Genomic DNA, 25,536 nt, shown 5'->3' on the forward strand with positions numbered 1-25,536 from the left:
GGGAGATTTTTTTGATATGTAAACCATACCTCAACAAAACTGTGAAAACAAACAAAATATAACCAAATAGAAAAAAATCAATCGATTCTGCTCTATTGAAAAACATTTTTCTGACATTTGACTATCATGTAGGTAACATGACCTACACAACTCTTCTTATTTCGACTCCTACCTTTCTATCAGTTTTGTCTCCCACCAGTTGATTCCTGTTTGTCTGCATCAACTGTTTCACTTTAATAAAGGTTTCAGTTTAATAAAGATTCAGTGGTTTCAGTTTAATAAAGACTCAGTGGTTTCTCCTCTGTTCCTCCTTCTCTGCCATCTTCCTTAGCTAGCCCAAACACAACTTTGAATAGATTTGAAATAACTCCATAAGGAAAAACTCTCATGATAAACTTTACTTAGGTCCCCTGTTGTCTGTTCTCATAATGAACTGTACAAAAGTTTTTCACACTCATCAAACCTATCATTACATATGCAGTATTAGTTATTCCCACTCTGAGTGTATGTTAAAGTCAGAGATGGTGACTTTCTTGTTTATTGCTTTTATATTGTGGAGAACCTAGTGAAAAGTAGATTCTGAAATATATATTAAATGTATACATTTTTAAATATCAGTTGTAATCTGGTAAATTAGTTTGCTAGGGCTACCATAACAAAATATCACAGACTGGGTGCCATGTACAACAGAAATTTATTTTCTCACAGTTCTGGGGGCTAGAATTTCAAGAAATGGCAGTGTTGGTTTCTCCTAGGGCCATTCTCCTTGACGTGAAGATGTCTGCCTTTCTCTGTGTGTGTGTGTATATCCCTGGTATCTCTTTTGTGTCCAAAATTCCTCTTCTTACAAAGACACCAGTCATAATGGATTAGGGTCCACCCTAGCGGCTTTATTTTAACTTAATCATTTCTTTAAAGACCTTATCAATGTACTAGGTATTAGAGCTTCAACCTATGAATTTGGGAGATGGACACAAGTCAGTCCATAATATCTGAGAAATAAAATCAAATGTAGATGGCAAAGTACACATTGGCTTTTTTTTTGGGAAGGAGTAGTCTAACAATCTCTCTGGAGAGTGAGTTCTCAAGGACAAGGTAATGTGTTATTTTCCTTTCCTTCTCTCTGCACCTAATAGCCTGGCACCTAGTAGAGAATTTAACCAAAAAAAAAAGTTTGTTATATTTAATTTCATTAAACTGAATTAAATACAAGGACACAAAATAAGCTCCTTTACCACTGAGCAATTGATATTCACTTAGCATATACATATTCTTAATGCATTAATTATGTGAAATACACACAGAACTTGAGGGAGAATCTGGATATTTTCAGTGCTGTACTTTTTAATTTTCTAGCTTGGATTCTGCTGCAAAGTAGCGAAGACAGGTGAAACGACCAGTATTGCCACAGAGAGGTAATCAAACCAAGTTTTTTTAAAAAAATAAATTTATTTATTTTATTTACTTATTTTTGGCTGCGTTGGGTCTTCGTTGCTGTGTGAGGGCTTTCTGTAGTTGCAGCGAGTGGGGGCCACTCCTCATTGCGGTGCACAGGCTTCTCATTGCGGTGGCTTCTTGTTGCAGAGCATGGGCTCTAGGCACTTGGGCTTCAGTAGTTGTAGCGTGTGGGCTCAGTAGTTGTGGCTCGCGGGCTCCAGAGTGCAGCCTCAGCAGCTGTGGCTCACTGGCACAGCTGCTCCAGGGCATGTGGGATCTTCCTGGACCAGGGCTCAAACCCGCGTCCCCTGCATTGGCAGGCAGACTCTCAACCACTGCACCACCAGGGAAGCCCCCGACTTTATTTTTTAAGATTAGCTTTTAAGAATTAACCGAGTCTTAGTTAATTCATTGCATGTTTGCTCAGCAAACTAAACTTGGGATTCTTTCTAGCACAACTTACTCATTTTATTATTTCTTTAAAATCATGAATTTATGGCAGATTATTTCAACTGTATGGGAAATAGTTAAAGATGCCTTACATTTGTGGGTTTTATCTATTAGTACTCTTTATGCAAGTTCAAGATGTTTAAGTCGTAGCTACATATACAGGGTGAAATTAATCAGGCTTTCTAGAACATTAACATCTCTCAGAAGTGGAAGGGTGTTTGATCATTTTTGGAATGTAAAATCATGATGAAAGCTGATGTGATATGCTTTCACATAAGTATTTATAGCATGAATAAATCAACTCAAAACGTTTGCTCCAACAATAAATGCTGGAGAGGGTATGGAGAAAAGGGAACCGTCCTGCACTGTTGGTAGGAATGTAAATTGATACAGCCACTATGGAGAGCAGTGTGGAGGTTCCTTTAAAAACTAAAAGTGGAACTACCATACGACCCAGCGGGACTACTGGACATATACCCTGAGAAAACCATAATTCAAAAAGAGTCATGCACCACAGTGTTCATTGCAGCTCTATTTACAATAGCCAGGACATGGAGGCAACCTAAGTGTCCATCAACAGATGAATGGATAAAGAAGATGTGGCACATATATACAATGGAATATTACTGACCCATAAAAAGAAACAAAATTGAGTTATTTGTAGTGAGGTGGATGGACCTAGAGTCTGTCATACAGAGTGAGGTAAGTCAGAAAGAGAAAAACAAATATGTATGCTAAAACATATATATGGAATCTAAAAAAAAAAAAATAAATGGTTCCAAAGAACCTAGGGGCAGGACAGGAATAAAGACGCAGACATAGAGCATGGACTTGAGGACATGGGGAGGGGGAAGGGTAAGCTGGGACAAAGTGAAAGAGTGGCATGGACATATATACCCTACCAAATGTAAAATAGATAGCCAGTGGGAAGCAGCTGCATAGCACAGGGAGATCAGCTCGGTGCTTTGTGACCACCTAGAGGGGTGGGATAGGGAGGGTGGGAGGGAGACACAAGAGGGAGGAGATATGGAGATATATGTATATGTATAGCTGATTCACTTTGTTATAAAGCAGAAACGAACACACCATTGTAAAGCAATTATATTCCAATAAAGTTAAAAAACAAAACAAAACAAAAAGCATTTGCTACTTCATATGAATCAGGCAACAAATATCACCTTTCATAGCAATTGATTTTTGCCATTAAATATTTTCTGCATATAGTTTTCAAATTAAAACCTTGAGAAGTATACAAATAGTTTTATCTTTTCCAAGTATATGATATATGTCTTTCATAAAAATTGAGAAACAGTTAATGTTCATTTACTTATGGGATAATTACTCATTTGGGGTTCTTTTTTGTGTTTTGGGGCCAAGATTGGTTAAAATTTTTTAACTGCTTTACCATTTCTGTTTAAGCAACTTTTTCTTGAGCCAGAGTTAGTGCACTAATTTTTCTCAGTGAAAATGATTAAAAGATGCCCAACTTAGACTAGAAGGGAAGACCGATTTCACCTAGGGATTAATGATTGTGAGGAGTGCTAAGAAAGGACAACAAAGGATTCTCTGGAAACAGTAAAAAGACATTAATACAAAAGCACCATTTAGAATAAGAAGGAATAGAAAGTGCTTAGATCAGTAAGGATTCCCAGCTCTGGACAGACTTCAGCAACCAGCTCCTCAGTGGTAAAATTGCCACAGGCCAAGAGCCATGGCTCTCAGGGGGCTCATCTTTTTTTTTTTTTTTTTTTTTAAATTTTATTTATTTATTTATTTATTTATTTGTTTATTTATAGCTGTGTTTGGTCTTCGTTTCTGTTCGAGGGCTTTCTCTAGTTGTGGCAAGCGGGGGCCACTCTTCATCGCGGTGCGCGGGCCTCTCACTATCGCGGCCTCTCTTGCTGCGGGGCACAGGCTCCAGACACGCAGGCAGGCTCAGTAGTTGCGGCTCACGGGCTTAGTTGCTCCGCGGCATGTGGGATCTTCCCAGACCAGGGCTCGAACCCGTGTCCCCTGCATTAGCAGGCAGATTCTCAACCCCTGCGCCACCAGGGAAGCCCGGGGTTCATCTTTTTAATTTTGCTTCTCTCTGGGATTGTAGCCTTGTGATGCCTGCCATTCACTAGCCAGAAACAGTTATTTAATGTATATTATTCATTTAAAAAAAAATATTTATGGTGGTAGGGCTAGTCTGGTATCATTTTCTTTACTTTTACTAGAATTAAAGTGTTTATTTTATTTTAAAATGCTCCTAAAATATATTTTCCAAATGAAAAATGATGCTGAGCAACTTTTCATCTTATAGGGCATTCAAATATTCTCTTTTGTTATTTACCTCTTTAACTTTTATTCATTCCTTTAAATGATGTTTTAAGCCCCGAGGTTGTCATCTTTTCTATTTTGCAACTCTCTGTACTTTAAGACACCACCATGGTTCCCGCATCACTTGAACTCCTCATTCAAATTATACTAGTCAAACATACCTGCTCCCTCTGCTGAAGTCTTGTTTCTAGTAGGCTACTTTTGTGATAATGTAACTGTTTTGCCATTGTGTGTCATGCACTATTGATTTCCATTTCCAAGAAGACTAGAATCATCTTTGCATTCAAACCCAAACAGTTCAGATAAGCAATCCCAGATTTCCAGTTTTGAGGATCTGTTACTTAACTTTATTGTTAAACATTATGTCTATCACTGTTCAATCCAGGGAAGATAAACTATCTATCTATTTTACCAGAAAGAATTAAGTACAAATATTTAGGTAAATAATCTTAGAAATGGCAGTGTGTTAGTTTGCTAGGGCTGCCACAACAAAAATACCACAAATCCGATGGCTTAAAACACAGTTTTATTTTCTCACAGCTCTGGAGTCTTGGAGTCAAGATCAAGTTTCTGGCAGGGTTGGTTTCCTCTGAGGCCTCTTTCCCTGGCTTACAAATGTCTGCCCCCTTGCTGCCTCTTCACATGGTCGTCACTCAGTGCATGTGTGGCGCTGGTGCATTTCTCTATGTACTAATCTCTTCTTATAAGGACAATAGTTAGATTGCATTGGGGCCCAGCCTAATGGCCTCATTTTAAATTAATTACCTCTTAAATACCTTATCTTCAAACATAGTCCCATTCTGTGGTCCCTGGGGTTAGGACTTTGTCATACAAATTTTGGGAGGATGCAATTCAGTCCACAACAGGTAGGATACACCAGCTCTAGGTTGTAAATCTAGAAATGACTTCCAGAAAACCACAAAACTGCCTCTCTAGGGATTTAGGAACACAACTGGAACCAAGGAATTCAAGTACACACTATTAAAACTGGCCTCAAAGTGTTACCGAACTCAGGTTTGGCTCCTTACCACTCATAAGCCAATAATTCAAGAGGCAAGTCTCAATAGAAAGGAAAGCTGCTTTAGTTAGGAAATCCAGCAATCTGGGGAGATGTTGGACTTGTGTCTAGGGACCAACTCCAAAGATTCTGCTCAACCATGACAATTCTTAAAGGAAAAAATGGGGGGAAGAATCTCAGTGAATTATCCAGGCAGGAGGTTGGGTTCTGCAGCAATCTCCATTGCATGCAGACTGGTTGACTCTCTCTTCAGATGTTATCTTGCCCTCATGATCTGCCTGCAGGATTGCTTAGGGGGCTGTTGTGGGTAGAGAGCTAATTATTCTTTACTTAATTCTTCATTCTTACTTTTTATCTAGGAAAAGAATCAACAGGTTAGACAAGGCATGGTGTGCATTCAGGAGAGCATAAATCAGGAGTTAGGTTAAATTGCCCAGTGATCTCATTCCTATAATTAGGTTATTTTAAGGTTAGAGGGGAACAGAAGTGGGCAAACAGGAAAGGGGCAAAAGATCTGCTTTCAAAAGGATCAGGAAATGACTGAGAAATGCACTGCATTGCTTGTCTGATACCCTACTCAGAACTGGTTAAAATACTTTAAATCCTCATCTCTTTTTAAAATGCCTTTTAAAAAAAATCTTTAGCCTAATTAAATTTCTGATTGCTTCAATTTTCTTGATTCTTTGAGTACAGATAGACAGGTATTATGATTTTGTTTGGTTTTGTCTGGGTGGACATGGCGTTGTAACAAAACAGCTTCAACCGAGGAGGTCAGCGGAAGACCCTCACCAGCAATCGGTTCCAAGATAGTAAGCAAAGAATTGCAAACTACCATGTTAAGCTTAAGCACAAAGCAAAGTTTATCGAAGCAGAGGTACACTCTCAGAGCGGGAGAGAGAGAAAGAGAGCGGGCTATGTCAGCGAAGTGAAGCAAGCCCAAAGCAAAGTTTATCAAAGCAGAGGTACACTCTCAGAGAGAGAGAGCGCGCGCGGGCTGTTTCTGCGAATTGAAAGCAGCATTCCCGTACAGGCTTAAGGGCACCTTTAAGGAGCATTTTGCAGGGAGGAGGGGTTGAGTGACAAGGGATCATTATTTGATTGACAGTCGCGAGCTATGTAACAAGTTTACTGCTGCGCATGCTCTCACCCTTGAATCGCTAAGAAACGCCCACTCGGGGGCAAAACCACATGTAGATTTTATTATAATTATGATATAATGAGTTTGGGTTTACTATAGGTTATACGCCTGTCTGGTCTGGGCATGCGCAGCCCGGGGATGTCCCCTCATGTTACTGTGCTCACTCTTTATCAGGATAAACTGCCCACCACACAACCATAGTTTCGCCCATTCTGGGTGTGGTCAAGGGAGAGTTCCCAGATGGCTGGGTGTGAATCGATTTCTTCTTGTCTTTCTCGCCACTGTCTCCTCTTTGCTGCTAATGACTACCTACCAGTTTAATTATTGTCATTAATTGTGTACATATCTTTCTCAATATATCACCATTTTTCCCATTGACAATTGCATTAGTCATCAATTGTTAGGCTTCACCTTTCAAATGTTCATTTTGCAATTATATTTATTGGGCATGTTAAATATTGTGCATTTGTAAAACACATTTCCCATATTGAAATAAAGTAGGTTTGGCTCAGAACACCTTCGTTTTGTTTATTATGCTGACATTTTGAATCTGTAACTAGGTTTAATTTTAGCTTTATAATACTCCTTCTCAGGTTCACTGTCATTCATTCTATAGATGAATGTCTTAGTTGGAATATTTGTATGAGACATATTCAGATGGAAGTTTAAACATGAGACAGGTTGAGGATGGAAACTGTAAAGTATATTTTATAACAGATTAAATATGAGTATGGAGGAAACATAGAAATCCAGCAGTATAATTTATATATTTATGGATGATCCTTTCAGTTTTTCATTAATTTTGCTACAAGTAATTATACATGTTAATTCCCAAAGTTATGAAAAATAGATTTTACTTAAATACAGTGACTGTTTCACTGAATTCCCTTTTGTTGCTTTGGATTGTTTACCTGAGTGGAATCTATATTGATTGCATTTCTCGTTACTATGTTGGTAGAGACTTAGAAGGAAAAACAGATGAATTTGGGATTAAAAAAAGAAACTAAATTGCCTTTGCATAGCTGATTGTGGTGTTAAAAAGCGTTAACCTAACAAATATGTCTATCTCTGTGTCTCCGTATCCACTTTCTATTTCCCTGTTTCATTACACCTTCAACCCAGAAAAGAGGCAAAGTCCACCTAAGTGAGGAGATTCCTGACCCTGATTGGATCATGTTTATCAAGGTACAGTTCTCTGTGTTGAAAAGTCAAGGGCTTTCTTTTGTCCCTTCGAATTTATGCTTCTTAAGCAATGATATAAAATATAAGGCTATTCCTGGATCTATATGGTAAATTAGTATTCTTGCTTACTTCCTTTTTTTTTCTTCTACAAGATATTACGTACTTTGATAGTCTATTCACTTTGGGTTCGTGACCAACTGAAAATTAGAGAGTATTAGAAATTAGGAATATGTCAACTCTTAGAGGAAAACATAGGCAGAAACTCTCTGGCATAAACTGTAGCAAGATCTTTTTTGGTCTACCTCCCAGAGTAATAAAAATAAAAACAAACAAAAAAAACAAACAAGACATAATAAAACTTAAAAGCCTTTGCACAACAAAGGGAACCATAAACAAACAAAAAGACAGCCCACAGAATGGGAGAAAATATTTGCAAATGAAGCAACTGACAAGGAATTAATCTTCAAAACATACAAACAGCTCATGCAGCTCAATATCAAAAAAACAAACAACACAATCAAAAAATGGGTGGAAGATCTAAATAGATGTTTCTCCAAAGAAGACATACAGATGGCCAAGAGGCACATGAAAAGATGCTCAACATCACTAATTATTAGAAAAATGCAAATCAAAACTACAGTGAGGTATCACCTCACACCAGTCAGAATGGCCATCATCAGAAAGTCTGCAAACAATAAATGCTAGAGAGGGTGTGGAGAAAAGGGAACCCTCCTACACTGCTGGTGGGAATGTAAATCGGTATAGCCACTACGGAGAACAGTATGGAGGTTCCTTAGAAAACTAAAAATAGAGCTACCATATGATCCATCAGTCCCACCCCTGGGCATATATCTGGAGAAAACCATAATTCGAAAAGATACATGCACCCCAATGTTCATTGCAGCACTATTTACAATAGCCAGGACATGGAAGCAACCTAATGTCCATCAACAGAGGAATGGATAAAGAAGAGGTGGGACATATATACAATGGAATATTACTCAACCATAAAAAAGAACAAAATAATGCCATTTGCAGCAACATGGATGGACCTAGAGACTGTCACACTGAGTGAAGTAAGTCGGACAGAGAAAGACAAATATCATATGATATTGCTTACATGTGGAATTTAAAAAAAAATGGTACAAATGAACTTATTTACAAAACTGAAATAGAGTCACAGGTATAGAAAACAAACTTATGGTTACCAAGGGGGAAAAGGGGGGAGGGATAAATTGGGAGATTGGGATTGACATATACACTCTACTGTATTTAAAATAGATAACTAATAAGAACCTACTGTATAGCACAGGGAACTCTACTCAATACTCTGTAATGACCTGTATGGAAAAAGAATCTTAAAAAAGAGTGGATATATGTATATGTATAACTGATTCACTTTGCTGTACAGTAGAAACTAACACAACATTGTAAATCAACTTTACTCCAATAAAAATTAATTTAAAAAAAAGGAATATGTCAAGGTCTTGGCTGAAATTTTTGCAGAGCTTAGCACTGACACCTGCAGAAAGATATGAGATATATACCTTCTAGATAATAATTCAATATTTCATGTTCCTTCAAGCATCTTACAGAAGAACAGGTGATAGTTCAGGAAGAATTCCTGTATTTCTTATCATTTTTGTCAAATTCATATTGAAACCCTATCCTTATCAAATATATCTGTACTGTCAGAGCAGAAAAACGAATATGTGACAGGACAAGAATCTGGAGATTCGAGTATCATTTTGGTATAAATAGCTCTAGAATTGGTAACATACTTTCCCTAATAATTGGAAATTTCCATTATGCCACAGACACTAGCAAGAAACGGGTTAACTCTTGGAGTTAGAAAAGATCACCTGGATAACAAAAGTAGAGAGCAGCTATTTTTTTTTTAAATACTGTTCTTGCACTCAGAGGATCATTTTGTCACCACACCATGCAGAAGAGGCCACTGCACTTCTTAGGAGTAGGATTCCATCATGTGGTAGATAGTTGCCACATCTTGCTTTCTCAAAATTGAAACTACGTTTTTAGCAAGTCCTCCATGTTGTAAGTCTGGTGAAATCTCTAAGGAGGGAAACTGTCTTTCTCTCCACTTGTCTTAGTTAGTTCTCAGACATGGTCCTGATGAATCATCACACCTCTCAATACTCACATCTTAGTGTAGTCCCCTCACCTATTAAATTAGTCAGGCCCTGTGATTCACTTTAAATGTGGCAGAGGCAACCTTGTGCCAGTTGCACAGTTTGCCTTATGAAGCCATAATAGTTTCCACTTTTCACTCCTGGAAACCCTGAGTTATTATATAAAAATTAAGAAACACTACTGGGAGAACACATGGCAAGGCCCCAGAAAGAGGCCATCTGGACACAGCAAAGCTGCACTGAGACTGGGACTCAGGAATTCAGTGTCTTACTGAGCCCCAAAACCAGCCTTCCCCAGCAACACAAGATACATACACGAAGCCATCTTGGAGCAACCATCTGACCTTAGTTACATAAGAGACTCCAAACAGAAGGGCATAAGGACACCCAGTTGGGCCCCAGTCAAACAACAGAATTATAAGGAATAATGTAATTATGGTTTTTATTAAGCCACTAAGTTCTAGAAAAGTAGGTAACACAATAATAGATCACCAAAAAACTACAGGCTGGCAACTAAGGCCTAGGTACATGACCAATCTTGGCCAGTTGTTTGCTGTCACTGGGAGAAACCTGTCCTTGTTTAACTGGGTTAATTGAAAGTGACAGCACTGAAAATTCAATTCATATTTAGGTATGGGACTTCAGTATCCCACAAAAAACACTGGCAAAGGAAATATTTTTATTATTACTTGGAGACACCTGGAATGTTGTAACATGCAGTGCAGTGAAAGCAGGTTTTTGCAGGAAGCTTTTTTACTTTCAGTTAAAGGACGGTAGAAATGCAAGAGCTTTGTGGGTATACTGGCTACTTCATTAAGTGAATTAACAAACAAACCTGAAAGCACAAAGTTTTCCCACCAAGAGAATTATAGTATTTAGATAAAAATACTGGGAGTGGGGATCTGGAAAATGTGTGGTACTAGATACCATATTAACAGATCCTGAGGGTGGTCCACTAAAAAGTAAAGAACATGAATATACATGAAAAAACTTATTTAAATATGTACAAGCAACTAGATACAGTGTGGTAGGTCTAGCAGCTTTGAATGGTTTTAATTATTTCTTAGGCTAATTGACTAAGACCTGGCCTCAATAGCTATACATAATAAATTAAGTGGCAATGCTGGAAATTCTTTAGTACAATTTAGATGAAGAAACTGTAAGCCTTTTGGGGATTTTACTTCTTGAGTGACATTTACTTGTTATATATAGCCAATATTACTACTCAAAAGATATTTCTGCTGATAAAGTTCAGAGGCTAGAGGAGCCTAAGGAAACATGACAAGGCGATGTAATGAGGTATACTCATTGGCATCCTGGAACAGAAATAAAAAAGGATATAAATAAAAACTAGTGATATACAAATAAATTAAGGACTCTAATAATAATGATGCATCAATATTGGTTCATTAGTTGTTATAAACGTACCATAGTAATGTAAGATATTAACAATAAGGGAAACTGGGTATAGGGTATTGCAAAAAGCAAGGCTAGATTTTCTTGAAGAGAACCATACAAATATTAGATGTATATCTTCCTTTTAACTTTCTCTCAAGGGAATTTCAGTCCATGGTAGCTTTGCACTAAAACAAAAGGATCTGACCTGGCCATAGAATTATAGGACATTATTTGTGAAGTGACGTTAATACCTGTGGACTCAATAAGTCACCTGATATATTGGTGAGAGGTGGGGTTTATAGTGGACTGATTACATAGACGGTTTTGACATGAATACGTCCCAAAGAAAGCCTAGGAAAAAAAAAGACTGCATCTTGTGCTTACTTTCTTTGTAATTGAGTTTATACTCAGAATAGTGATGCTTACCAATTGGCAAAACCACTACGTTGGATCACTGAATAAATGGGCAATGTATATTTAGATAAGCACATCCAAATAGATGACTTTAAGCTACTGGAGATCTCCCACTCCATCTTAAGAATGTATCCAAAGGCATCTCCTGCTAGGAATCAAAGTTAAAATCCTGCACTACCAAAAATAAAACAAAACAATACCTCACCACAGAAATAACAGTTACACAAGCAGTAGTGGATGAATACAAAAATATAAAAGAACATGGAAAATTTGCAGGTAAGGAAAACTAGTCCCACCTTCTAATCTCTACAAATGTTGCTCCCAAGCAGGTGAAAATTGTCAAAAATATCAATATTGATTGAAAGAATTTTTTGTAAAAAAAGTAAGAATGGTCTCAAAACAGATATAAAAGACTCCTGATTGACAACAGAAGAGGGTGAAAAATAAGCTAACAAAGTTCAAGAAATATATAGAAGAGAAGTGGAAATGATTATAGAAAATGACCCCATGTAAGAGGCAATACATAGGAAAACAGACACTGCTGAAAATAGAGTAACATAAAAACTAAAACTGAGAAACACAATATTCTATTTTTTAAAGATCAGAACTTAAAAATAATTGAGATTATAAATTGACCAGGGTCTATATGTTTATCTAAAATAGACCAGAGTCAATTTATAAGAAATTGGCATATATGATGATATATCATATATAATTATGATATATGATATCATTATTATAATAATTATAAAGCAAAATTTTTAAATCTAATATTTGGACACAGTGACTGTATTTTCAGTTGGCCAGAGCCTTGGATTATGTGGGAAGTCCCTAAAGCAGTGAGTGAGTTAACATTGAAGTAAGAAGGGACAGATCTTACTCAGGGGGAAACCACTTGAAACTGTTTGGAAGATGCACTCATGGTCCTAAATGCATGTCCTGTATCCAATATCTCAAACTCAGATTGCTCAAGATGGTAATCTCTGGATTGATAACAACTCTCTAGTAACTGTTATCATCAGACCATATTATTTGACTACAAAACAGTTGAGAAATCAATAAGTAAAACAAAACAAACATGAAAACTTTAAAAATTTAAGAATACATCAACTTTTAAAATTAATAAAAGTAATTTTAATAATTCATGAGACAATTAGATCATAATGAAGACCTGAACACCCACAGAAAATAATAATGTAATTCTAGATAACAAAATGTCTAGAATTAAGTCAAAACACATTCATGGATATTGATAGCCTTACATTCTGCATCAGACAGGGTAACAATAATAAGTTCAACATCAAATTTATAAATTAGAAAAAAAATAAACCTAAATCACTTGAAAGGGAAGATTTAAAGTTAAAAATAGCAATTAGTAAATAAAGAAAAGAACTTTTAAAATGGTGAAGTTAAAGCTACTCTAACCTATTTTGTACAGAATAATAGACATATAGAAAAAAATACTGAAAGCAGAAACAATTCATAAATGTAAAGGGAATACAATGACATTTAACATCAGCAATGAACATATCAGAGAAAAATTATAAACTACTATAAACTTACAGATTTGAAAACTTATTTGAAATCATCAATTTAGACAAATTCCTAGAAAAATATTACTTACTAAAATTAGCCCAGGGCATTAGTTAAGCTTGAATATTTGGGGGAAATTTTAAAAAATTAAATCAACAATAATAACTTTTATAAAACCAAAACACTTAAGGAAGATAGTATTATGAACATATTTTATAATATAATAATTCTGGCCAATTTTTTTCTATTCTGTAAAGTGGGTAATGCAAAGCACCTGTAAACAATTCACAGAATGTAAAAAGATAAATGGTTCTATTTTTGACTTTCTGGAATAGGCAAAACTAATCTGCAGTGAAAAAAATTGGATTAGTGGTTGCCTTTGAGGAAATAGGGTCAAGGAGCCTGGGAAAGAGATTGAAGGAACTTTCCAAGGAAATGGTAATGATTTATCATGATAGAAGTTTCAATTATATAATATATGCATTTCTCAAACCTCTCATGAAGAGTATACCCAAGATTTGTACATATCTCTGTGTATAAAGTTTACCTAAAAACAGATGAAAAAACATGTAAAGAAATATTGAATTCTAGTTACTTTTGTGCATGCTGAACTCTTTAGGGTTGAAATGGATTATGTCTGCAACTTCATTTGAAATGCATCAGAAAACTGAGATAGATTGACAAATGAACAGAAGTATTAGTGGACAGATAGATAGATGATAAAATTATATGTTCATTCTAGAATCAAGGAGCTACATATATAGGTGCATTATTTCACCTTCTCTGTATGGTTACAGTTTTTCATAAGAAAATATTTTAACTGTAATGACATATGTTTTATTTATTCGTATGGGTTTTTCCCCCCTCTCTCCCATCAGAGAAATGTATCACCTTAACTCGCTTTCTTAGGCATTAAAAACATTATCTAGTTAATCTACTGGTAGATTTATCTTCTTAATTTGTAACACTTTTCCCTTCTCCTTCCTCTCTTCCATTTTGAATGAAGTTGGAAAAATAAGGCAAGATTGATAGAATAAATATAGTAAGCAGTTAACATAAGTGTGTAAAAATCAGACAGGAAACCGTCCATAGTAGAGGTGAAAGTGCATATTTGGTCCAGGAGTTTGTGAAAAGCAAAATGAAATGAGTCCCAGTGAAACCTAGCATGAGGCTTAGTAGACCTGGTGTTTATTTTTTCATTAGAGATTGGAAGAACACACTCCTGGGAATAGAGTGTTTTAAAGGAAGGTCCTTGTTTTCATGCTAATTAAAAATCAGAACTAACCTCAGACTGAGTAAAGAAATAGCAATTGCTTTTTTAACATGGGCAAAGCACCAGAAAGAGCTTCATGGCATTTAATTGCTATGTGTGAACTTGAAGTTAATAGTATTTCACTCTAATAATTTATCACTCTGTACTAAAAAAGCCTCATAAGCATTTATCGCCTGCTGGGCTTGGGTATCCAAATGATTCTCTGGGTCACAAATTTTGGTTATGATTTTGTGTTTTCTTTATTAACTGTAAATAAAATAATAAAACACATTTTTCTAAACATGATGGTTCAAACTTATATAAACAAGTCCTTTCCAAAATTGTAAATAAATCAATTTTGTCTACTTAAAATTTTTATTTCTTTTCATACAGAAACCTTTATTTTGCCATTGAAATTATAGAATCCATTGCAATGCATTTTCAAATAGGGATCAAAAAATAATTTAAATATATCCTTTTCTGAGAATAATGTGGCTGCATTGCAAACTTTGAAAAAAATAAAAATAAAACTTTAATATAAAAGTATTTTGTTATATCTTTTTTCAAATAATTTGTAAGAATCATATAAGTAAACTGTGTAGAGAACAAATCCAATAAATTTCCAATCTAAAACCAGAATGTTTTACAGAACTTTGATTTAATGCATGGTAGTCTACTAAATATTTTACATTAAGAATCATGTATTTTAAAAATTATTACAAAAAGTAAAGCAATCTGAAAGATTTTAAAAAATATTACAGACTCATAAAATTTTCTTTTTTTTTTTTGAAAAATAAAATTTATTATGTATTCATTATAAAAGTAATATGTGCTCATTATAGAAAAAGTTAAAACATAGAGAAAAGTAATGATGAAAATAAAAATCAAGTATAATACTACCATCCAAAAATAACCACAGTTTACAGTTTGATGTTGGTTCTTCTATTCTTATCTTCATATTTGTAGTTACTAAATTGGTATTATACTCTATACACGTTTTTTTTCCACTTGTTCTGTGTCATTAACTGGTCTTCAGAAACTTGATATTAATAATTATAGACTATTCCATTATGTAGCTATACTATTGTTTATTTAACTACTCATTTATTATTAGATATTTATAGAGGGAGGGGTTCCCTAAGGTTTGTCTCTAAAAATAAATGACAGTCATGTTTGTTTTGGGAATCCCAAACCCCCTGGCATTCAAAGCCCTTCACAATTTAACTCCACCCTGTCTTTCCATCCTCAGCTGCCTAAGTCTCCGGTGCAGGGCAGATGTTTAGCCTGTGTGCACGGATGGAGCTGTCCTGTTTGTAAAAATACTAAAATACTTCAGCAGAGGGTTCAATTGCTAGGAAGCCATCTCCGACTGCTGTCCTGAGCAGCAAAATGCTTATACCTCTAGATTAAGGGAGGAAGGCATTGGGTGAATGAATAAAATCACTTCTAGGGTCCTGTTGTCTGTTCCAGAAACAAAACAAGAGAATTTCAAAGCAACAAACTAAAGTAGAGTCTATAAAATATATTTCAGAAACAATAACTGACTTTCAGACTAGAGGTTTATAAAATTAGACATTTGTACAGATGCCATCTTTGCTGAAGTATTAATTATAAAAATCATATGGAAAACATGTATTAAAAACTGGTTTGCCCTTATGTATAGCACTTAAAACAGTATAAACTCCTAAATTTAAGACTCCAGTTTTAAAGGCCAAGGTACTAAAATGTGACTATGCTTTGATACAGCAAAATTTGCATAAGGATAACTTTATTGAGCTTTATTGAAGAACTAATGAAATTTGAAGTTTCTATGCCCCAAAATATGATTATGTTACGAATGCTAAAATAAAAAATTATTATCATTTTAAGTAATAACATAATTGCTGTATCAATTTATACAAAATCAAAGAAAATTTAAAAATAAAAAAAATTACAAAGCCCCAAGGGCTAGGGAGAAATCTTATAATAGTGAAATAGTCTACAGATTCCAACAGTGTTCCATTCCGAGAGACAGTGCATAAAAATAGAGAATAAAAAAATTATAATACCCTACAGCATGCATGTCTCTTCAACAAAATATGCCTAAATTATTGAAATTCAATTTTTATAATACAATTTTTCCGTATGCAATGTAGGTCAAATTTTACCAGTGTGGTAACATTTTTATACCCTGATCCAAATTTAAAATTAATAAAAGATCTACAACCCAGAAGAATATGGGCTCAATATATGCACAATAGCTCACAGAGAAATATACACAATTGCCTTTTAAATGAATGAAAGTATGTTCAGATTTCTTATAAAACTGAGACTGTAAATCAAAATTACAGTGAGATATATTTTCACACTTTACAGGTTGAAAAAATCTGTAATTTTAAAGCCCTTCTGTTGTGAAGAAAGAGCCAATTATTGTTGAAAATACAAAATGGTACAATTTCTATGGAAAAAAATTGTAACACCTTTGACTTTCAATTTTGGGATTTTTAGAAAACAATTCCTGAAGTAAAGATAAGTGCTCATTCTTATTTGGTGAGGACAAACCCAAGACACTGAGAATGAGGACAAAAGAGGGGAAAAATAGAGAAAGAAGGAGATCTGTTGGATGCTGGGATAGACTCTCCCTGCACAGAAGAGCAAGGTATTCTAGGCTATTCAGCCAAGTAAGATGTTATCAAACAAGTTGATTCATAATCTATACCTCAGATCAGTTCACAGGTGGTAGAAAAGAGAAGGGATTTATTAACCGAGTTCTTTCCTCTCTCCTAATTCTCATGGTCAAGATTCATCTTATGGACTGACAGCTTTACTGCAATTTAAAGTCTTATTGTTTGGCTCCTCTCCTTACCAGGCAGGAAGTCAGTTTCCATCTCCTTTATTGTTTCCTTTGGAAAACAAAGACTCTGGGCATTGGTTGGTCATCTGGCTGCACCTGAGAAGCAGGGTTCAGCACCAGTGGGCAAGCAGAGTCCATCAGCTGTGAAATCACCTGAGGCACAGTAGGCAGCTGAGGGTTTACTGGAGGGACCTCGGCAATCTGAAGAGGCTGATAATATGTACTGTTTGTACCACTCAGATCCAATTGTTTGTCTGCATTATAACAAGCTTCCACAGTACAACTTAGTGTCACTAGTTTTTGTCAGTACAAAATATACTCAATTTTCCTAAGAGGATAGATCACAGAGTCTCTTTCAAGGTGGTTCTAAGTCACAATCCCCTGTAAAATTTAAGGATACAGAAAAACAAAAGCACAGTCCCTGCTGACTCAGCTGGTCTCAAGGTTACGTAACAGATATGTATCATCTTTCTTCCGCCAAACCGTTCTAAATATCCCTCACCTCCTGCCAACGCTGTGACTGGTTTAGTTTGCTTACCTGTTGGAGAGACTGAGGTCTTCAATCTCCAAAGTGTCTGAACTTTTTAATTCCTGCTAGTGTCTGGATTTTTATAGTGCCCAGGGACAGTTACTACTTGACTGGGAGACACAAAAAGACATCTAAGTAAATTCTCTGGATTCCAGAGTGGTCCTTCTTACCCTCATTATGTGGTAGTAACCTTAGTTTCTCGTGGTAATGAGGATTGATTGTTTTAGCAAGTAATTTTTTTTTCCTTTGCTTATCCACTATCATGAGGAACCCAAAGTAGCAGAGTACTGCACATATTCCAGATCAATGAATCACTTGCCAGTCCTCTTATGAGGTGTTGCCTCCCCTCCATGAACAGTTTTTGTAACCCAACAGACCCAAGTTCTTAAGAATGGAGAGCACAAATGCCAGACATGGAAAACTGAGTTTGACAGTGAGATAAGCTAATCATTCTTACACTCTTTGGTCTAGAAAACCATGTGTAATAGCAGTTGGAGACACAATCTAATTTATTGTTTGTTTTAGTTCAGTGCATCTATCTCATTCTATATAAAAGACTGCACATGTTTCAACTCCTTAAGATACTCTTCATCTGAGTCTTCCTCTATCTAGCCAAATGTTTCCCTATTGGTATGCATTGAAAGTTAACTCTATAGTTAGAAGTCTATTGTTACTGCTCCTTTAATATAAAATTTTGCTTTTGTTCTGAGAAAATTGTATAGCATACCATGCTGGTATTTAAGGCATTTTGTAGGACTCCAGATTTTAGTGTTGGTAAACTATATATATATATATATATATATATGTATATATATATATATGTATATATATATATATATGTATATATATATATATACACACACACACACACACACACACACACCCACACACACACACACACATAGGCAATGGCAATAGGTAGATCAAGCTCAGTGAAACGGAGCCTGTGTGCTTGAACCCACGCAGACCCCTTGCCCACTTACCCGAAACACTCTATCTTTGGCTTGTAGAGCACGCACAGGTATAGGCAAGAAGAGAGGCTGGCTTGCTGGTTTAACCCTGCTTGGTGTGTGCAGCCTCTGCAGGGCATACTCTCTAGTGGGCTTAGATTTGAGCCATAAAGATCATCACTCATTATATACACCCTGAGAGCTCTATCCATGTATCTTTTCCCCACAACTCCTTGGTTGTAGCTAGATCACTCTTGATGAGAGGAAGTCCATATGGTTTACTCCTACCATTTGCTTCTTGGAATTTTGAGAAGTGATGTTTTGGCATCTGTTTTGTTTTGTTTTGGATGTGCCACTAGATGGCAATCTTGCATTTCTGCCATGCCATATGGTGCAGACACCTGGGGGTTTGATGATCCAAAATATCTTGTATAACAAACTGTGTGCAATATAATTACCATGGACAAGGATCTCATGCAATATCAGAAATTAGCTACAAAAATTCCAACATCACATATTATCACAACTCTATAACTAATTCTCAGCATAGACATAGTTTTTAAAAAATTTTCCTGCTTATATAATGTTTTAGCTATAAAATTGTATAATTGTTACAAAATTCTAATGTTTCCATTGAAAGAATTTGTAACATGATGGTGATATAAAGGTTCAATTTGAATTAACTTTTATGAGTTTTGAGTCAATAATATTTCTAAAGTTGAGGTTTGCTAACTGCTTTTGAGTACCTGTCATATACTCCTAATGAATATCTTCATGGTTATAAGACATAAATCAATTACATTTTAGTAAAGGGATGTTTTCATTTTGATTATAATGTATCACCACATGTAGTAGATTAAATTATTGTTCTTAATTTCAATCCACTGCAGTAATATTATGCACTGATTATGGCATCCTAGTGAATGGGATTTTATTTGCTGCCTTTGAAATTAATATTTTTCCAAAACACACACTTACATATGTGTGTGTATGTGTATATAAATATATATACACACATATAAAAAAATCTTAAGATTTTAAGACTTTATTTTTTAGAGCAGGTTTAGATTCACCAGAGTGGTACATTTGTTACAGTTGATGAACCTACATTAATACATCTCTATCACCCAAAGTCCATAGTTTACATTAGGGTTTACTCTTGGTGTTGTACATTCTATGGATTTGGACAAATGTGTAATTAATGACATGTATTCATCATTATAACATTATGAACACTGTTTTCACCGCTCTGAAAATCCTCTGTGCTCCACTTATTCATCTCTCTCTCCCCTCACACCCTGGGAACCACTAAACTTTTTACTGTCTCCAATGTTTTGCCTTTGCCAGTATGTTATACAGTTGGAATCATACAGTATGTAACCTTTTCAGAATGACTTCTTTCTTAATAATATTCATTTAAATTTCCTCTGTCTTCCAATGGTTGGATAGTGCCTTTTTCAGTGCTGAGTAATATTCTAATGGGTGGATGTATCACAGTTTATTTATCTATTCACCTATTGAAGAGCACCTTCATTGCTTTCAAATTTTGATAATTAAGAATAAAGCTGTTATAAACATTCATATGCAGATTTTTGTAAGGATATAAGTTTTTAACTTTTGGAGTTATTGCTGGATTGTATGGTAAGAGTGTGTTTATTTTGTAAGAATTGTCTTCCAAAGTAGCTGTACAATTTTACATTCCCATGAGCAATAAATGAGAGTTCCTATTGCTCCATATTCTAACCAGCATTTGGTGTTGTCAGTGTTTGGGATTTTTGGTTATTCTAATAGATGTATAACGTTATCTCATTGTTGACTTAATTTGCATTTTCATGATGACGTGTGATGTGGAACCCCTTAGATATTTTTATAATGCAATCAAATATAACAGAAATGTGATTTCAGTGGTTTACTAAAAAGAATCTTCGTAGGAAAAAATTGTAAATGTCTTAAAACACATGAGCTTTAATGGGTTCATGGAATGGCTCTCAGACCTAAACTCACCCACAAATAATACACGATATTCACAAAACAAACTCAAAATCACGGGGCAGCCCTGGCAGCTTATAAGAAAGGGTGGACCCCTTTCTTTTAAGAAAAGACCTATATAAATTTATATGCCAGCTCAATTAAAATCAAATTACCTAATTTGTTTTTTAAGCCAAAAACTGGTACTTATTAGATGATTTCAGTCATAAAAAGTTATAAAAAGTACTGGAGTATGTTTACTATATTTCTCTAAGCGTAAAAATACTGTTCTTTTAAATTTTAACATTGTGAACATAAATATCAATTACAGCATAAGCTTTAGCACATAAAGAATTACTTTTAGCTTGCCATCTAATTTATCTATATGAAATAAAAAATTATCTGGTGATACCAGAAAAATAAAAATACCTATACTTAACTCATCATGATATTGATAAAAAGTAATGATGTTAAACAGAAATAAATGAATTTAATATTACACACCACACAAAATTTTACATTCATTAGTGTTAATAATTTTATAACTTAGAGTTGTACCATAAATACTAGAACCGAAATCTTTGACTGTCAAGTTTTAAATTATATTTGTTATTCACATGGTTTCAAGTCAAAATATTACAAATACTTGAGTGATTTGCATTTGACCAGTATAGGAATGCACATAAGTCTTTCTAAGGAAATAAATTAAAAATTAATTTATAGCAATTCAAAGTAGAGACCACATAAAATCAAAATGAGCCCAGAAACACTGCTGATCCAAAATGATAGATTATAATACATCCACCTGACAGTGCAGAAACCAAGCCATCATGAGTAAATATAAGAAGAGCCTTGAACAGCTTAATAAATTCCTGTAAATCACTGCCTCAACTCCATTTACTGTGTCAGCAGCAACAAAGATACACACATTGGTAAATATGATGGAACTTAAATTCTGATGATGAGGAAAAGATTGAATCAGATTAGCAACCATAGTACATAGACTTCTTTGTGAAAAATTTTGGAGCCATACTTATGTATAAAAATAATTATTTCTTCTCTTTATAATATGTGTGTAAATTTTGACATTCAGATGTTTATTATTTTGAAAATATTTTCATCAGAATGTCTAACTATGTGTGTGCGTGTGTGTGTGTGTGTGTGTCCAATCTGTCAAGAACTTAAATGTTCATTCACATATGAGTCTGAAAACCAAATTTCTAATTAGTTTAAATGCCCAGGGATTGTGAACGTAAAATAGTGTTGAGCAGTGAGGAAGACTACAATAAAACGTGTGAATTTGTGGAATAAAAGTTTGAATTAGTGACAATAAGTTAATAAATATATAAAAGAAATTATTTTTCAGACACTTTCAACTCTATTTTTTTTTTTTTTTTAATTTTATAGCTACTTTTATTTTTATTTATTTATTTATTTTTGGCTGTGCTGGGTCTTCGGTTCGTGCGAGGGCTTTCTCTAGTTGCGGCAAGTGGGGGCCACTCTTCATCGCGGTGCGCGGGCCTTTCACTATCGCGGCCCCTCCCGTTGCAGGGCACAGGCTCCAGACGCGCAGGCTCAGTAGTTGTGGCTCACGGGCCCAGCTGCTCCGTGGCATGTGGGATCTTCCCAGACCAGGGCTCGAACCCGTGTCCCCTGCATTAGCAGGCAGATTCTCAACCGCTGCGCCACCAGGGAAGCCCTCAACTCTAATTTTTAAAGCTTGTGTTATTCAGAAATTTTGAAAAATATATTAATACACAATTACTTAGTTTTGCTTCCTTTTTTTCCCCTCTTTTTAAGCCCATTGATTTAAACGGCCTTCTCAGAGATTCTAGACATAGAAGTAAGGTGGCACCCAGGTCTCCTCCTCATCCTTATTTTAACCAGAATGTCTTCCTAAAATACTCCATTTGAGGAAATCCCTAAACTATTTAATTTTAAAAGCTGTTTTTCCATTTCAGCGCTAAAAAGAAATGAGCTATCAAGCCATGAGGATACATGAAGTAATCTTACATGCACATTACTAAGTGAAAGAAGCCACTCTAAAAAGGCTACCTACGGTATGATCCAACTCTGTGACACACTGGACAGGCAAAACTATGGAGACAGTAAAAAGATCAGTGATTGCCAGGGCCTGGGGAGAAGGGAAGGATGAATAGGTGGAGGACAGAGGATTTTAGAGTAGTGAAAATAGTCTGTACCATAGTATAATGATGGACACATATCATTATACCTTTGTCCTAACCCATAGAATGTACAGCAGCAAGAGTGAAAGGTAATGTAAACTATGGACTTTGAGTGATAATGATGTGCCAAGGTAGAGTCATCAGTTGTAACAAATGTATAAATCTGGTGGGGAATGTTGATAATGTGAGAAGCTATACATGAGTGAGGGTAGGGGTGGTTAGGAATCCTGTGCTTTCCCCTCAGTTTTGTTGTGAACATAATACTGGTAAAAAAGAAACTCTATTAAAATAATAATACTATACAGAAATTTTCCTTTATTTAAAAAAGAGTTTCTCTTAGATTTTGAATTTGCTTTTAATGTATTCATTTCTCAGTTTAGTGTTTCTCTATTCTGGATAGCTCTCTGTTCTTTTTTGCAGTAAATGTCACTTAATATTGAAGATGAGGTATAATTTTTGTCATCTTTATATTTCATACTTCAGTAGATTTTTTAAAAAATAAGTATTTACTTCCTGCAATTCTCTGGCATAATGTATTCTTTCACTTGTAATGTTCACTTTAGTAACAGATTGTTTGTATGTTTATTTTTCCTTTTTTATCCTACATTAAGGTAAATGTTTCAAACTTTTTATTTAGTCTTCAGACATAATTCACACATTTCTCTTAGCTCTTCTCACTGTACACCACAGACATAATTTACATGATATCTTTAGCTTTCCTCATTGTATACCTGGATGAATTTCAGGTTTTTTAAAAAAAAATCAGGTTTAGATATTGAGTGAAGATAGATATGCCCATCTCAGACCAATATCTCATGTTCATCATAAATGTTAGTATTCTTCAGACCTCAATCATCAGTCACCTTATCTTTTCAACTTTTTTTTTTTTTTTGGTCCTCCCAGGCTGATTTCATCCACATAATTTTTGTTTCAACAGTACCCATAAGCTGATAAAATGTACACATATATTTCTATTTAATTCCTTTTAGTTTTTCCTGAGTTCTAAACCACATATAATTGCCTAAATATATCTCAATTTGGATGTCTCTTGAGCAAGCCAACAATTTCAGCATGCCAAAATATTAGCTCATTTTCCATCTACATAAGAACTTCTTTTCATTTAATCAATATTTATCAGTCTGCTCCTTTACCCTCCTTCTAAATACAAACTGGTTTATCAGTTATCACTTCTTAATGAAAATTTGACAAATTCCTGACTTTGCCTTGGATCTTTTGACTATTCAAATCATTTCCAAAATTCTGGAAACTGGGGTTTCTAAGTCACAATAATTTTTCTGTTGTTAACATTCTTTTCTAAAGCAAATAATATTCTCTTTGATATAGTTTGATTTTCCTCGATTCACTCTAGAAGTCTCTGTCTCCCATCAATTTACTTTCTCTCTAAACCTTCCTTAACTATATCTTCACCAAGAGCTCCTACTACATGAAATAAATTAATGTTCTTCTAGAGCCATTTCCTCTTATGCCTCAACATCTGTAAATGGCACAGTTTCTGACATTTCTTTACATTTACCCCAAATTAAACTCTTCATCCTCTTGGAAGTATTTTCTAAATCTTATCTTTCTTTCCTATATCTGGAGAGAGAGAGAGATATATTATACACACATATAGATATGCATATATATCTGGCTATATATATACATAAATATGCATAAATTATATGCGTATATATAAATTATAATGTAGCTGATATTTACTTGTTTTCTCTGCCACTACCTGGAAGATAGATAATGTGTTTTTAAATCCTGGATTCCTAGCATTTAGCACAAGTGTGGCTGGAGACACATCATACTTTTTATAAGGGAGTTTAATAATTGAATGCTTAAATTTCTAATATATGTATGATATATAGATGATATTAACAAATAATTAGTAACTTATCTGATATTTTTTAACCTTAAAGTGAGATAAAAATGTAAAGTGCATAACTTTGTATAATTTATATTAAATCTCTTAGATGACCTCACATCTCTGCCTACAAAAACTCATCCACCAAAAACAAAAAATTATGTATAGTGTGTAGATAGTGGGTTTTGTTTCAAATTAAATATTAAAATTAATCATAATTTTATGTTGTAATAGAACAAAGCTAGACAAATGTTTTTATATTTAACTTGTCTTAAGACTCAACTATTGAGTCAATAGGATTTTTTATTTTTCTCATTTCTGGTTGCATAATGAAAAGAACATTTATGTTACTGAGTCCAAGCTCATACTACTCATGGCATGACAGGCCAATAAACTGAGAGACGAGGTGTTGAGGTAAGGAATAGCGACTTTATTTGGAAAGCCAGCAGACCGAGAAGATGGTGGACTAGTGTCCCAAAGAACTGTCTCACCAGAGTTAGAATTCAGGCTTCTTTTATACTAAAAGGGGAGGGAGTGTGGCTGGTCCTTGCAGACTTCTTGGTGCCGGCCAGGTCCTGGAGTGGATCTGATAATCCTTTGTTCTTGCAGCTGCCCATGTAGAGCTGGTCATCATGTTTCTGTAAACCTCCAACAAGACAAATGTTATTTTCTGTTCTGCCACTTTTTATCTCTATAGGAATGAAACGTTTTATGGCTTTAAAGGTCAAGCCTGGGAGGCAGAGCCTTGAGAAAGGGCTATTATGTATCCTTCAGGCTATAGGCAATATTCTTTGACTGATTGAAGAGACCAAGGTGCTGAGCCTGCATGACTAATCACAGGCAACAGAGCACAAAGGTTAGAGCTAAAGTAATAGATCCAATATGGAGTCAGGTTTGTTCTTCTCT

General features: G+C 35.0%; 1 protein-coding gene across 7 annotated transcripts in view; it reads left to right on the plus strand.

The window, feature by feature from the left end:
• Positions 1-25,536, plus strand: part of LOC132362139 (serine/threonine-protein kinase MARK2-like) — a 138,991-nt gene that overhangs the window by 47,915 nt on the left and 65,540 nt on the right. The window contains exons 3-5 of one of the 7 annotated variants that reach the window (XR_009502227.1): positions 1,357-1,415; positions 7,488-7,550; positions 22,126-22,215. The exons of 2 other annotated variants lie outside the window; for them this stretch is intronic. The gene's annotated coding sequence lies outside the window, so the exon portion shown is untranslated. Of the gene's footprint in view, positions 1-1,356; positions 1,416-7,487; positions 7,551-8,451; positions 8,961-22,125; positions 22,216-25,536 lie in introns of those variants that run through there. 4 more of the 7 variants (XR_009502228.1, XR_009502229.1, XR_009502230.1 and 1 more) reach the window with 4 other exon arrangements.

Source organism: Balaenoptera ricei, chromosome 3 (genome assembly GCF_028023285.1).
Source record: "Balaenoptera ricei isolate mBalRic1 chromosome 3, mBalRic1.hap2, whole genome shotgun sequence".
In the NCBI taxonomy this organism is placed as follows: Eukaryota; Metazoa; Chordata; class Mammalia; order Artiodactyla; family Balaenopteridae; genus Balaenoptera; species Balaenoptera ricei.